Source organism: Eriocheir sinensis, chromosome 30 (assembly GCF_024679095.1).
Source record: "Eriocheir sinensis breed Jianghai 21 chromosome 30, ASM2467909v1, whole genome shotgun sequence".
Lineage (NCBI taxonomy): Eukaryota > Metazoa > Arthropoda > Malacostraca > Decapoda > Varunidae > Eriocheir > Eriocheir sinensis.
Window position 1 is genome coordinate 13,477,227 of NC_066538.1, and position 13,801 is coordinate 13,491,027.

Consider the following 13,801-nt stretch of genomic DNA (forward strand, 5'->3'; position numbering starts at 1 on the left):
AGAGGCACCACCGCTACAGAGGCGCTAAACGAACCACCACAATGACAGAGGTACCACTACGGACCACTACGATAAGCGATGTGCCGGAACAAATGCAGCACTACCACAACGACGCCAAACAAACTACTACAATAACAGAGGTACCAGAACAACCAACGAACATACCAACACTGTATTACAAAGACGCCACCACACAAAACCCTCAGCAGTAAGAACACCTCCAGATACTACAGAGGCACCACCATGCACTATAGATACGTCATTACACAGGCACCAATACAAAGGCACTAACACCAAGTCACAATCACTACCACATTAGAGACAACATTTCTGAGGCACCAAAGCCAGAAGTCACGCATCGGCGCCTCAGTTGTTCTGTTTGAAAAGACTCTCGTATATAAGTTGATGGATTTTCATGGACTGTTTTGTGACCTTATAGTTTTACCAGACTTCTGTATCTTCAACGGGAACATCACCCATAAAAACCAGGTTAATCATCTCTGTTGCTTCGGAAAATAGTCGTAATAGGAGCGCGATACGTCTAATAATATGACGCTAACACAGTCGCCCGCGCCACCACGCACCGACACTCAACAGGCACCGGTGTTCACCACTGTGCCAGAAGGACGCGAAGAGAAGACTACCGGCCCAATCTCTTGCTAGGCTGCCACTTTCGCACTGCTCTCCCTCCTCCTACTCCTCCTCCTTTTCCTTCTCTCCCCTCCTCCCCCTCCTCGCATAATACGTAACAATAATTTTATGACTTCTTTTCTTCTTTTCGTGTATAGATTCCTCATCATCATCCTTTTCCTCATCTCCATCATCTTCATCCCCTCATCTCCACCTTCTACGAAATACGTAACAAAAATTTCCTGCACTTTTTTTTCCCTTTTGTGTATTGACTCTTCGTCCTCCTCCTCCTCCTCCTCCTCTTTGTCCTTCTTCTTCTTCTTCTTCTTCTTCTTCATCATCTTCATCTTCCTTCCCTCTTCCCCATCTATCACAGAATACGTAATACTAATTTTGACTTTTTTTTTCTTTCGTGTATAGATTCCTCCTCCTCCTCCTTCTTCTTCTCGTAGTTCTAATTCTTCTTCTCCATCATTTTCAGCCCCTCGTACCTATCCTCCTTTCCCTTAATCCATCACCTTCTCTTCTGCCTCTTTCTTCACCTTCATATTCGCCATTTCCTCTTTCTCCCCTCCTCCTATTCCTCCTTCTTCTTCTCCATCATCTTCAACCCCTCTTCCCTATTCTCCTTTCCCTTAATCCCTCATCTTCTCTTCTGCCTCTTCCTTCACCTCCATATTCGCCATTTCCTCTTTCTCCCCTCCTCCTCTTCTTCTCCATCATCTTCAACCCCTCTTCCCTATTCTCTTTTTTCTTAATCCGTCATCATATGTCTATTTTGCCTCTTCTTCCATCTCCGCATTCATCATTTCCTCCTCCTCCACCTCCCTTTTTCTCTCCCTCCCTTCCTCCCTGCTTCCCTCCCCCCTCCCTCCCTCTCGACTCATATGTAACCGTCCCTCGATTTTTTTTCTCTCTCACAGCCTTATTTTTTTTTACTTGTCTGTTTAAAGGTGAGGCGGAGAGAGAGCGTGAGTGTATTATTGAGGAAGGTTACTGCAAGGAGGAGGAGGAGGAGGAAGAGGAGGAAGAAAAAAAAGTTAGATAAGAACGTAGGATGCAGGAAGCAGAACAAATACAGGAAAATAATTAAAGTGATAAGGAAACAAAAAAAAAGAAGAGTTGGAGGGAGAAGAAACCATAAAAGGAGAAGGAAAAAAAGAACAGAAGATTCGGAGCAGGAAGAGAAGAATAATGAGTAGTAGAATTATGAGTAAAAGGAGGAAGAGGAGGAGAGGAAGAGGAAAAACAGAAGATAAGAGAGAACTTACTTACCTATAATTAACCTACTCGCTTTAATAGGCTAATTAGCCAATAGGAAGGACTCTCACATTTAACTACTAGACAAAGAGCGGAAGAAAAACAGGAAAAATAAGAATATTCAGTCCTTTTGGCACAAATAACGCGATCTCAAGGCCCCGAAAACATGAAGGAAGGGAAAGATACGTAAATGAAAAGCAGAAAAGAAAAACAAGCGGCAACTTAGAATCAGAAACTATGTCGGCAAAGTATAGATGAAACGATAGAAGGATTTATGGCAACCTCATTTGTTTCTATTCATATAGCTGCGCAATCTCTTCCCGTGTGTGTGTGTGTGTGTGTGTGTGTAAAAAGTGGCGTGCGTATACATGATTTTGGAAGTGTTAACAATTACACTGGGTGGTATGATGTTTTGTGTTGGTCAAGGAGGAGGAGGAGGAGGAGCCGGTGTCACGGTTGATACGAAAGGTGCTAATTATGTAACACGAATATGCCTTTTTTTGTGTAACGCTTACCTAAAAGAAAGAGAGAGAGAGAGAGAGAGAGAGAGAGAGAGAGAGAGAGAGAGAGAGAGAGAGAGAGAGAGAAAAGTGAATGTTGGTTCGTTCATTCTCTTACTCTGACATCGAATACCTGACTGATCTTATTTCTACCGTTTATCTTTTTACCTGAGGGAGTTTGGCGCTTATACAAAAAAGAGGTTAATGGCAAGGGAACGAAAATATGGGGAAGAAAAAAAGAAGAAAGCATATTAGGAAGAGAAAAGAACAAGAAAAAGAGCAGGAAGAGTAGAATGAGGAGAAGCAGGGGGAGGAGGAGAAGAAGGAAGAGGAGGAGAAGAGGTACACGGGGATTGATCTTATTTCTAACATTCATCTTTTTATCTGAGGGAGTTTGGCGCTTATAAAAAAATAATTCGGTTGCTCTGACATCGAATACCTGACTGCTTTCATTTCCATCATTTGTCATTTTTTATCTTTTTTTTATCTTCATTTATCTTATTTTATCGCCATCATTTATTTGTTTACCTAAGATTGTTTGGTGCTTATAAAAGGTCCTCTCATGGTAACATTTTGCTTTTTTTTTTTTTTTTTACAGCTAATGAAACAGCTCAAGGGCAACACAAAAAGGTGTAAAAAAAAAAAAGCCCGCTAATCGCTGTTCCTACAAAGACAAAAATAATGAGTGGGCAAAAGAAAGGCCAATTTCGGGAGGTATCTAGTTCTTTTTTTTATCATTTCCTTTATACTCAAGGTTACTGTGGGGTTCTTGAAAGGTCTGGACTTCCGAAAATCCCGTAAATTCTCAGCAATAAAAAAAATATAAAATAAAATAACTGAAAATTGAGTTATCAGACTCACAGCCCCTCTAGTCCTTATTATTATTTAAATATCTGACCAGTCACCTCTCTCATAGGGTAAGCAAAAGCCAGATAAAACCTGTTCTTAAGTTTATTGAAAACAACAGAGAAACTCGCTGGAAATTAAGAATAATTAATTAAACCAAGCACACAGCAACCTAGTAGCTATCCTAAACATCCTAGCAAATGGTTACTTAGCTGTAGGTGGAGAAGAGGGAAGCCACACCCTGATCTGCCTTGTGGTCCGTTCGGCCTGGAGTCCTTCTTCAATCCTCTCTCGTTCCTCTGCAACCACAGTGCCCTCCTTACCTCCCACGGGCTTCCCTGACCTGAGTACACAGTCACTCTGGACTTGCGAATGCTACAAGGCTGAAAAACCCACCACGATGAGAAACGTGACGTGGGAGGCTGGAGAGACGTCTGCTCGCGGCGAAGTCTGGGCAGGAGATGACTTGAAAGATGACGGCGGTCCCACAATGCTCCGCGCGCCGGCCGCGGTCAAGATGCCAGCTCTCGCCATACTGACATCTCGTTTTCTGCGCAACACTTACGCTAAAACGCCCTAAAGGCTATGGATTTATTATTTATTAATAACCTAACACATGCAATTGGTCATAGTGGGTCATGCATCCCACACATAGCTCAGCGTTGGCAGTAATAACGAATCTGATTTCAGATAGCGCGCGTTCCCGCCTTCTAGTTTTCCCGCCTGACTTGTGACTACTCCCGCTCTCTCAATCAAAATGGCGGGGACTTCCGCGGTATTTTTCCACAGGCCACTCCCTGAATAACGAAAACATGACAGTTACTTTGGTGCTGATGAATGGAATTGGATCGTGTTGTGTGATAAGTGTCAAGGCGAAGATCCCATTATATAAACCTTTTGCTTGTTGTTCGGTTCGGATGGAGGGAAAAAAAAGAGTACGGCCATAAAAGTTTAATGCTATAGTTGGTTGAGAAATTGAAGGAAATTTGAGTTCACGTATTCCCCCAAAATAATATGCAGTAAGTGATTGGTTTTGAAATGACATGAGATTTGGGATGAAAAAACACTGAGTACGGCCAAAAAAAGGTGTAGGCAATGCAATAATTGGCTTAGAAATGGCAGGAAATTTGAGTTCAAGTATCCCCCCTCCGCAAAAAAAAATTCAGTCCTTGAAGTTAGCTTTGAAATGACATGAGATTTGAGATGAAAAAAACATTGAGTACGGCCCAAAAAAAGTGCAGATAAAGTTGCCTTAGAAACGGCATAAAATTTGAGTTCAATTATTCCCTCCACGCCCGCAAAAAAAAAAAATGAAGTGCGTGACGTTAGCTTTGAAATGACATAAGATTTGAGATGAAAAAACATTGAGTAAGGCCCCAAAAAAGTGCAGATAAAGTTGCCTTAGAAACGGCATAAAATTTGAGTTCAATTATTCCCTCCACGCCCGCAAAAAAAAAATGAAGTGCGTGACGTTAGCTTTGAAATGACATAAGATTTGAGATGAAAAAACATTGAGTACGGCAAAAAAAAAAAAAGTGCAGATAAAGTTGACTTTGAAACGGCATAAAATTTGAGTTCAAGTATTCCCTCGCCCACACAAAAATGAAAAAATAAAAAATAAATTACGTGAAGTTAGCTTTGGAATGACATGAGATCTGAGATGAAAAAACAATGAGTACGGCTAAAAAAAAAAATGTAGATAATGCTATAATTGGCTTAGAAATGGCATAGAATTCGTGTTCAAGCACTTCCCCCACCCACAAATAAATGCAGTACGTGGTTACCTTTGAAATTATATAAGAGTTGAGATGAAAAAACATTGAGTAAGGCCAAAAAAAAGTGCAGATAAAGTTGACTTAGAAACGGCATAAAATTTGAGTTCAAGTATACACCCCCCACCCCCCCACCCACCCCGCAAAAAAAATAAGCACGTGAAGTTAGCTTTGAGATAACATGAGATTTGAGATGAAAAAACATTGAGTACGGCCAAAAAAAAGTGCAGATAACGTTGACTTAGAAACGGCATAAAATTTGCGTTCAAGTATCTCTCTCTCTCTCTCTCCCCCCCCCCCCCCCCAACACACACACACGCAAAAAAAATGAAGTACGTGAAGTTAGCTTTGAAATGACATGAGATTTAAGATGAAAAAAGTGTGAGTACGGACCCCCAAAAAAAGCGAGGTTAATGCTATAATTGACTTAGAAATGGCATAGAATTCGTGTTCAAGCACTTCCCCCACCCCCAAATAAATGCAGTACGTGGTTACCTTTGAAATTACATGAGATTTAAAAAAGTTAGTATTGCCAGAACCATCATAGCAGGACGTGTTTAGTTGTTGGCTTGGGTGTAACATAAGATTTGAGATGGGAGAAAAAGTTATGGGTATTGAAAAAGAAAAGTGGAGTACGTACGTGTAGATGACTTTGAAATGACATGACCTCTGTGATGGAAAAGGTTCGACAAGTGCAAAAAGTAGTTAAAAGGGCAAGGGAACGAAAATGGAAGAGGAGGAAGAAAGCACTTTAGAAGGGAAAAACGAACATGACAAAGAGCAGGAAAAAAAAGGAGAAGGAAGAGGAGGAGGAGGAGAAAGAAAAGGTTAATGGCAAGGAAACGAAAATATACGGAAAAAAAAAAGAAAGCATATTAGGAAGAGAAAAGAACAAGACAAAGAGCAGGAAGAGTAAAATGAGGAGAAACAGGGGGAAGAGGAGAAGAAGGAAGAGGAGGAGAAAAAGAGGTTACAAGGGAACGAAAATATACGGAAAAAAAAGAAAGCATATTAGGAAGAGAAAAGAACAAGACAAAGAGCAGGAAGAGTAAAATGAGGAGAAACAGGGGGAAGATGAGAAGAAGGAAGAGGAGGAGAAAAAGAGGTTACAAGGGAACGAAAATATACGAGGAGAAAGAAGAAAACATACTATTAGAAGAAGGAAGAAAGGAACATCAGATAGGGAGCAGGAAAAGTAGAAAGAGGAAGAGGAGAAACCGGAGGAGAGAGAAAAGATTATAGCAAGAAAACGAAAATATAAGAGGAGGAAGAAGAAAACATATTAGAGAGGAAGAAAAGAACATAAGATACGGTGCAGGAAGAGTAGCATCAGTAGGAGTAGGAATAGGAGGAGGAGGAGGAGAAGGAAAAGAAGTTATGGCAAGAAGGAAAGTAAAAGGTATCGGTGCAGTGCCGTGGGTAGGGCAGACTCGTGTAACAGAAGGGAGAGATTTAGTGGACAGATATGGGCCACAGGTGTTAACAAACGGGCACCTTAGCTTGTACCTTTTAGCGCCCTTTACCTTTCCGAGTAAAATCCTCGTGTAATCTGGGTCTTTATCATCACTCTAAGCGATAGTTACGGTGATTTAACCTATCTTTGTCGTGTATACTTTAAGGCTGATGACTTGTTCCGTGTATAACCCAAATGAGTGAAGAGATATATTTGGGTTGTGTTATTAGATGCTTCGGAGTCCACGTTTACCTACCTACCTACTCACATTTGACAAGGCTTCCGTAGGGGTTTTGGGGGCAGTTCCAGGGGTAGTTTTATGACCCTAGTAGTAGTTTCGTATGGGTTTGGGGGCAGTTCCAGGGGTAGTTTTATGACCCTAGTAATAGTTTCGTAGGGGTTTGGGGCAATTCCAGGGATAGTTTTAGGACCCTAGCAGTAGTTTTGTAGGGGTTTTGGGCAGTTCCAGGGGTAGTTTTATGACCCTAGTAGTTCCAGGGGTAGTTTTATGACCCTAGTGGTAGTTTCGTAGGGGTTGGGGGAAGTTCCAGGGGTAGTTTTATGACCCTAGTAGTAGTTTCGTAGGGTTTGGGGGCAGTTCCAGGGGTAGTTTTATGACCCTAGTAATAGTTTCGTAGGGGTTTGGGGCAATTCCAGGGGTAGTTTTATGACCCTAGTAATAGTTTCGTAGTTTATGACCCTAGTAATAGTTTCGTAGGGGTTTGGGGCAATTCCAGGGATAGTTTTAGGACCCTAGCAGTAGTTTCGTAGGGGTTTTGGGCAGTTCCAGGGGTAGTTTTATGACCCTAGTAGTAGTTTCGTAGGGGTTTTGGGCAGTTCCAGGGGTAGTTTTATGACCCTAGTAGTAGTTTCGTAGGGGTTGGGGGCAGTTCCAGGGGTAGTTTTATGACCCTAGTGGTAGTTTCGTAGGGTTTGGGGGCAGTTCCAGGGGTAGTTTTATGACCCTAGTAGTAGTTTGGCCATTCTTCTGAGCCATGATTGTCGAAAAAAACACTCATTAAAACTCGATCAATCTCCATCCTGGCCGTTGGAAATAGTTGGTGAGAGGTGGAAGGGTCAAGAGTGCCGCCCTTACTTTCCCTTTCCTTTACCTCACACCTAACCTCCCTCCCCCTCCCTCCTCTTCCCTCCTTTCCCTCCCCCTCTTCTTTCCTCACACCTCCCTCCCTCCCCTCTTCTTCCTTCTCCTCCCTCCCTCTTCCTGATTCTCCCTCCCTCCTTCCTCCATACTTCACTAACATTTTGCCCTCTCTCTTTCCTCATGGTTTTTATATCTCTTTTTCTCAATTTTTTTTTTTTTACTTCCCCTGTCCCCTATTCTCCTCCTCATCCAGAAAGCGAGAGAGAGAGAGAGAGAGAGAGAGAGAGAGAGAGAGAGAGAGAGAGAGAGAGAGAGAGAGAGAGAGAGAGAGAGAGAGAGAGAGAGAGAGAGAGAGAGAGAGAGAGAGAGAGAGAGAGAGAGAGAGAGAGAGAGAGAGAGAGAGAGAGAGAGAGAGAGAGAGAGAGAGAGAGAGAGAGAGAGAGAGAGAGAGAGAGAGAGAGAGAGAGAGAGAGAGAGAGAGAGAGAGAGAGAGAGAGAGAGAGAGAGAGAGAGAGAGAGAGAGAGAGAGAGAGAGAGAGAGAGAGAGAGAGAGAGAGAGAGAGAGAGAGAGAGAGAGAGAGAGAGAGAGAGAGAGAGAGAGAGAGAGAGAGAGAGAGAGAGAGAGAGAGAGAGAGAGAGAGAGAGAGAGAGAGAGAGAGAGAGAGAGAGAGAGAGAGAGAGAGAGAGAGAGAGAGAGAGAGAGAGAGGAAACCGCCAATTATTTTTCGCGTCATGCAACTCACAAAAAAAATCTTAGTCTCTTATGAAGCATGTAGCACGTGTGTGTGTGTGTGTGTGTGTGTGTGTGTGTGTGTGTGTGTGTGTAGTTTATTTTCTTTTTCTCACTATATCTTTTTTTTTAGCCGTCGGTATGTCTAGTGAGGAAAGATTGTGTAGTCCCATTGAAAAGCAAATAAGCAGGAAAGGATCAAGAGGAGGAAGACTGACGAGGCGATACAAGTCAAATGAAAAAGGAGGGAAAGAAAGAAATATGTGTGGTTCGCGTGTGTCTTGTAGTGAAGAAGAAAACAGATATCTTTTGAGAGCTGGAAGGGTGCAACAAGGCAGAAGTGGAGCGACTGTGGCCATGTGGTGCGGCCTTTGCGTGATAACGGGTAACTAGCTGCCGAGTGCCGACCCAAAATGAGGTCAACGGCATGAATACAGTCAGGTCACTAATTGCTTTTCTTGCTGGGTGTGCCACAAGACATTGCGGTGCTACTTTGGTATGCGATCTACAAAGCCATGTGATCTAAAAGAATCCTTGCGACAAGGCAGCGTCCAAAAAAGGCTAACGTAACAGCGATTTTTAAGAAAGGAGACAAAAAAAATACCAGGTAATTACAGGCCCATTAGTCTAACTTCAGTTGTAGGTAAGCTGCTCGAGAGCATGATTAGAGACAAAATTGTGCGTTACCTTGAAAGCCACTTATTAATTAAAGATTCACAACATGGCTTCCGTTACAAAAAATCCTGCCTATCAAACCTATTGACCTTTTATAACGACCTCTTCTATATTGATTTCCAGAAAGCATTTGATAAGGTTCCAAACCATAAATTACAATGTAAATTGAAACAACTATAGGTATTGACGGTCAAGTACATCAATGGATCGCAAATTGATTGAGCAACAGACAACAAAGAGTGGTGATCGACGGATTTAACTCAGAGTGGGCGCCAGTCACTAGTGGCGTCCCTCAGGGCTCGGTTCTTGGCCCAGTGCTCTTCATTATTTACATCAACGACGTGGATAATGGAATCAGTAGTATCATCAGTAATTTTGCAAACGACACAAATATTGGTAACTCGGTTCTCACTGACGAAGACAGGCAAAGCCTTCAAGAGGATTTGCATAAAATTTCAGCTTGGTCGGATAGATGGGAGATGCCCTTTAACGTAGAGAAGTGCCAGGTCCTTCAAGTTGGAACAAGAAATAAGAAGTTCGATTACGAAATGCGCGGCGTCAAACTCAAAACCGTTCAATGAGTCAAGGACTTGGGGGTCAAAATCGCGTCAAACCTCAGATTCTCACAGCAATGCATCGATGCAGCAAATAAAGCGAACAGAATGTTGGGCTTTATTAAAATAATTTTTTTATTCAAAAATAAAGAAGTAATACTTCCACTCTACAAGTTTAGTCAGACCCCACTTGAAATATGCGGTACAGTTTTGGTCTCCCCACCATGCAAAGGACATTGCTAAAGTAGAAGGTGTTCAGCGTCGGGAAACAAAAATAATCTCTTTCTTGCGCAACAAACCCTACGTCGAGAAGCTCTCAACCCTTAACATGTTGTCTTTTGAGAAACGTCGCCTCCGAGGAAAACTGATCGAATGTTTTAAAACACTTAATGGATTCACGAATGTGGACAAATCAAAATTGTTTATGATCAATGACACTTTGTGAGCGAGGAATAATGGAACAAAATTTAAATGCAGACAAGTAAATTCAAACTGCACCAAATTTTTCTTCACCAACGTTGTAGTGCGAGAATGGAATAAGCCTCCGCCTTCAGTTGTCCAGTGTAACACGACTGACTCCTTTAAAAACATAAACGGTAAGCAGGGTTTTAAATTGAATGTAATTATTTATGACTTAATTGTTTTTAATATCACTTAACAAAACACACACACACACACACACACACACACACACACAAACACACACACACACACACACACACACACACACACACACACACACACAAACACACACACACACACACACACACACACACACACACACACACACACACACAAACACACACACACACACACACACACACACACACACACACACACACACAGTCATGCCGTTACACTTCGCGAAATATGATTATTGTCTTGAGCTCACACAACCGAAACCCACAGGTCCTTCCCTTCCTTTTGTACACTCAAAGGATGGAATAAAAAGGTAAAGTTACAAAATGGATCTTTTTCCCCCCTCGACGTTATATCGTTTTTTCTTCCTCATTTGAAACAGTGATGAAAATAATAGAAGAAAAGAATGGCGGATTTTTTTTCCTCCAAACACATTTTTTTTCACCTCTGGTAAAAAGAAACACAAAAAAGAGGGGAAATGAAAAATAAGGAGTTGAGAGCTTATTTTCCTTCCCAACACGACGATTTTATTTTTCGTTTGATAAATAGAAATAAAGAAATAAAGCAATACCAAACACTTGAATTTTCGTCTGATAAATAACGGAAATAAAAGAAGGAAGAAGAAGCGTGACCGAGTTCCAAATTTTTTCCTCTGATAAATAAAGGAAATAAAAGAAAGAAGAAGCGTTACCGAGCTCCAGATTTTTTGCTCTGATGAATAAAGGAAATAAAGGAAAGAAGAAGAAGCGTTACCGAACTCCAGATTTTTTCCTCTGATAAATAAAGGAAATAAAGGAAAGAAGAAGAAGCGTTACCGAACTCCAGATTTTTTCCTCTGATAAATAAAGGAAATAAAGGAAAGAAGAAGAAGCGTTACCGAACTCCAGATTTTTTCCGTTTGATACACATACAAATAAATAATAATAATTACCAAATATATTACTTTCGATATTGATTTGACTCTTATGAATTAAAGAAAACCTAAGTATTTCAAGAGGTAATACAGAATAATACGGTCCCTCTTGCTCCTGTAACCTGCGGAGTGCCTCGATAACTAGAGAAAAAGAAAATAACACCCCTGTAATGTTTGGTGGGATATCTTTTTTTTTTTCACACCTGCAAAAAAAAAAAAAGGGAAAGAAAAGAAGAAAGGGAAAAATGGAAAGGAAAAGGAAGAACTAAAGGAAAGCAAAAAAAAAAAAAAAAGGGAAAGAAAAAACACGCTGAATCGAATTCCAGCAACACTACAACACTGGGCAACCACGCGGCATGTGTTTGTTCATGTTTGTTTGTTTATGTGTTTGTTCATGTGTTTGTTCATGAGTCTGTTCAGGTGTTTGTTCATGTGTTTGTTCATGTGTTTGTTCATGTGTTTGTTTATGTGTTTGCTCATGTGTTTGTTCATGTGTTTGTTCAGGTGTTTTTTCAGGTGTTTGTTCATGTGTTTGTTCAGGTGTTTGTTCATGTGTTTGTTCAGGTGTTTGTTCAGGTGCTTGTTCAGGTGTTTGTTCATGTGTTTGTTCAGGTGTTTGTTCAGGTGTTTGTTCAGGTGTTTGTTCAGGCGTTTGTTCAGGTGTTTGTTCAGGTGTTTGTTCATGTGTTTGTTCATGTGTTTGTTCAGGTGTTTGTTCATGTGTTTGTTCAGGTGCTTGTTCATGTGTTTGTTCATGTGTTTGTTCATGTGTTTGTTCATGTGTTTGTTCAGGTGTTTGTTCATGTGTTTTTTCATGTGTTTTTTCATGTGTTTGTTCATGTGTTTGTTCATGAGTCTGTTCAGGTGTTTTTTCATGTGTTTTTTCATGTGTTTGTTCATGTGTTTGTTCATGAGTCTGTTCAGGTGTTTTTTCATGTGTTTGTTCATGTGTTTGTTCAGGTGTTTGTTCAGGTGTTTGTTCAGGCGTTTGTTCATGTGTTTGTTCAGGTGTTTGTTCAGGTGCTTGTTCAGGTGTTTGTTCAGGCGTTTGTTCAGGTGTTTGTTCAGGTGTTTGTTCATGTGTTTGTTCAGGTGTTTGTTCAGGCGTTTGTTCAGGTGTTTGTTCAGGCGTTTGTTCATGTGTTTGTTCATGTGTTTGTTCAGGTGTTTTTTCAGGTGTTTGTTCATGTGTTTGTTCAGGTGTTTGTTCATGTGTTTGTTCAGGTGCTTGTTCAGGTGTTTGTTCATGTGTTTGTTCAGGTGTTTGTTCAGGTGTTTGTTCAGGTGCTTGTTCAGGTGTTTGTTCAGGTGCTTGTTCAGGTGTTTGTTCAGGCGTTTGTTCATGTGTTTGTTCAGGTGTTTGTTCAGGTGCTTGTTCAGGTGTTTGTTCAGGCGTTTGTTCAGGTGTTTGTTCAGGTGTTTGTTCAGGTGTTTGTTCAGGTGTTTGTTCAGGTGTTTGTTCAGGTGTTTGTTCAGGTGTTTGTTCAGGTGTTTGTTCTTAATGCATCGTGCTGTAAGCGAGCCGAGTCAGTATTTTTATATCTTTTTTTTTTTCTTTTTTCTTCGTCCATCTTCAATTCATTATTAAGAAGAAAATGCTAAGGGAGGCATCAACGAACGCTTAAATTTCAACATTTTGGGAGGGATATTATTAGATATTATTAGAAGTGACGATATTATCAACAAATGAATATGGATTAATCGCCCATCACAAGGTTAGGGAGCGCACAAGCAAACGCGGTGTCGAACTGTGGAACTGGCCTTATTAAGCTGTTCGAGGGTAGTGAAGGGGGAATAGGGAGGACGGAATGTGGTTTAGTGGTAAGAGGGTAGTGAAGGGGGAATGTGGTTAAGTGGTAAGAGGGTAGTGATGGTGGTGAAGGGCATTTGTAAGTAGTGAAATAGAAGACATAGAGATGAAAGTTAATATCATCTCCGAACGCTGATTCTAAAACCGCCGTTCTTTTCACTGTGCGGTAAAAATTAAGGTCTGAAATATCACTGTACGAGACTTTTTTTTCTACACCTGATGCAAAGAAAATAAACATAGAAGCATTATCGAACATTATTATTATTACATGCATCTTTTTTTTTTCGTGCCCTGTAAAGAAAGAAAACTATAGAAGCATTACTGAATATTATAATTTCTACACGGATCTTTTTTTTATTTTCGTGTCCTGTAAGTAAAGAAATATAGAAACATTATTGAACATTATTATTTCTACATGCATCTTTTTTTTTTGTTTTCGTGTCCTGTAAGTAAAGAAATATAGAAGCATTATTGAACTTTATTATTTCTACATGCATCTTTTTTTTGTTTTCGTGTCCTGTAAGTAAAGAAATATAGAAGCATTACTGAACATTATTATTTCTACATGCATCTTTTTTTTATTTTCGTGTCCTGTAAGTAAAGAAATATAGAGGCATTATTGAACTTTATTATTTCTACATGCATCTTTTTTTTGTTTTCGTGTCCTGTAAGTAAAGAAATATAGAAGCATTATTGAACTTTATTATTACTTCAGGCATCTTTTTTTCTCTTCATTTGCTGTAAAGATGAAAAAAAGAAAAAAAACATTACCAAGCACCATAATTTCAAATCATATCTTTCTTCTGATATAAAGAAAAAAATAAAAAGCCTCACAGAACACTTTGATTTTTTCATACATCTTTTTTTTTCGTGTGATGTCAAGAAAACAATAGACCAACATTATCTAACACTTAAAA

At 40.4% G+C, this 13,801-nt stretch overlaps 1 protein-coding gene across 4 annotated transcripts in view; it reads right to left on the minus strand.

Moving 5' to 3' along the window:
* The window catches only part of LOC127005590 (patched domain-containing protein 3-like), a 65,167-nt gene that overhangs the window by 23,944 nt on the left and 27,422 nt on the right, over nt 1-13,801 (minus strand). For 2 of the 4 annotated variants that reach the window (XM_050874530.1, XM_050874533.1), the window contains exon 1: nt 585-684. The exons of the other annotated variants lie outside the window; for them this stretch is intronic. The gene's annotated coding sequence lies outside the window, so the exon portion shown is untranslated. Of the gene's footprint in view, nt 1-584; nt 685-13,801 lie in introns of those variants that run through there. 4 annotated transcript variants of the gene reach the window in all.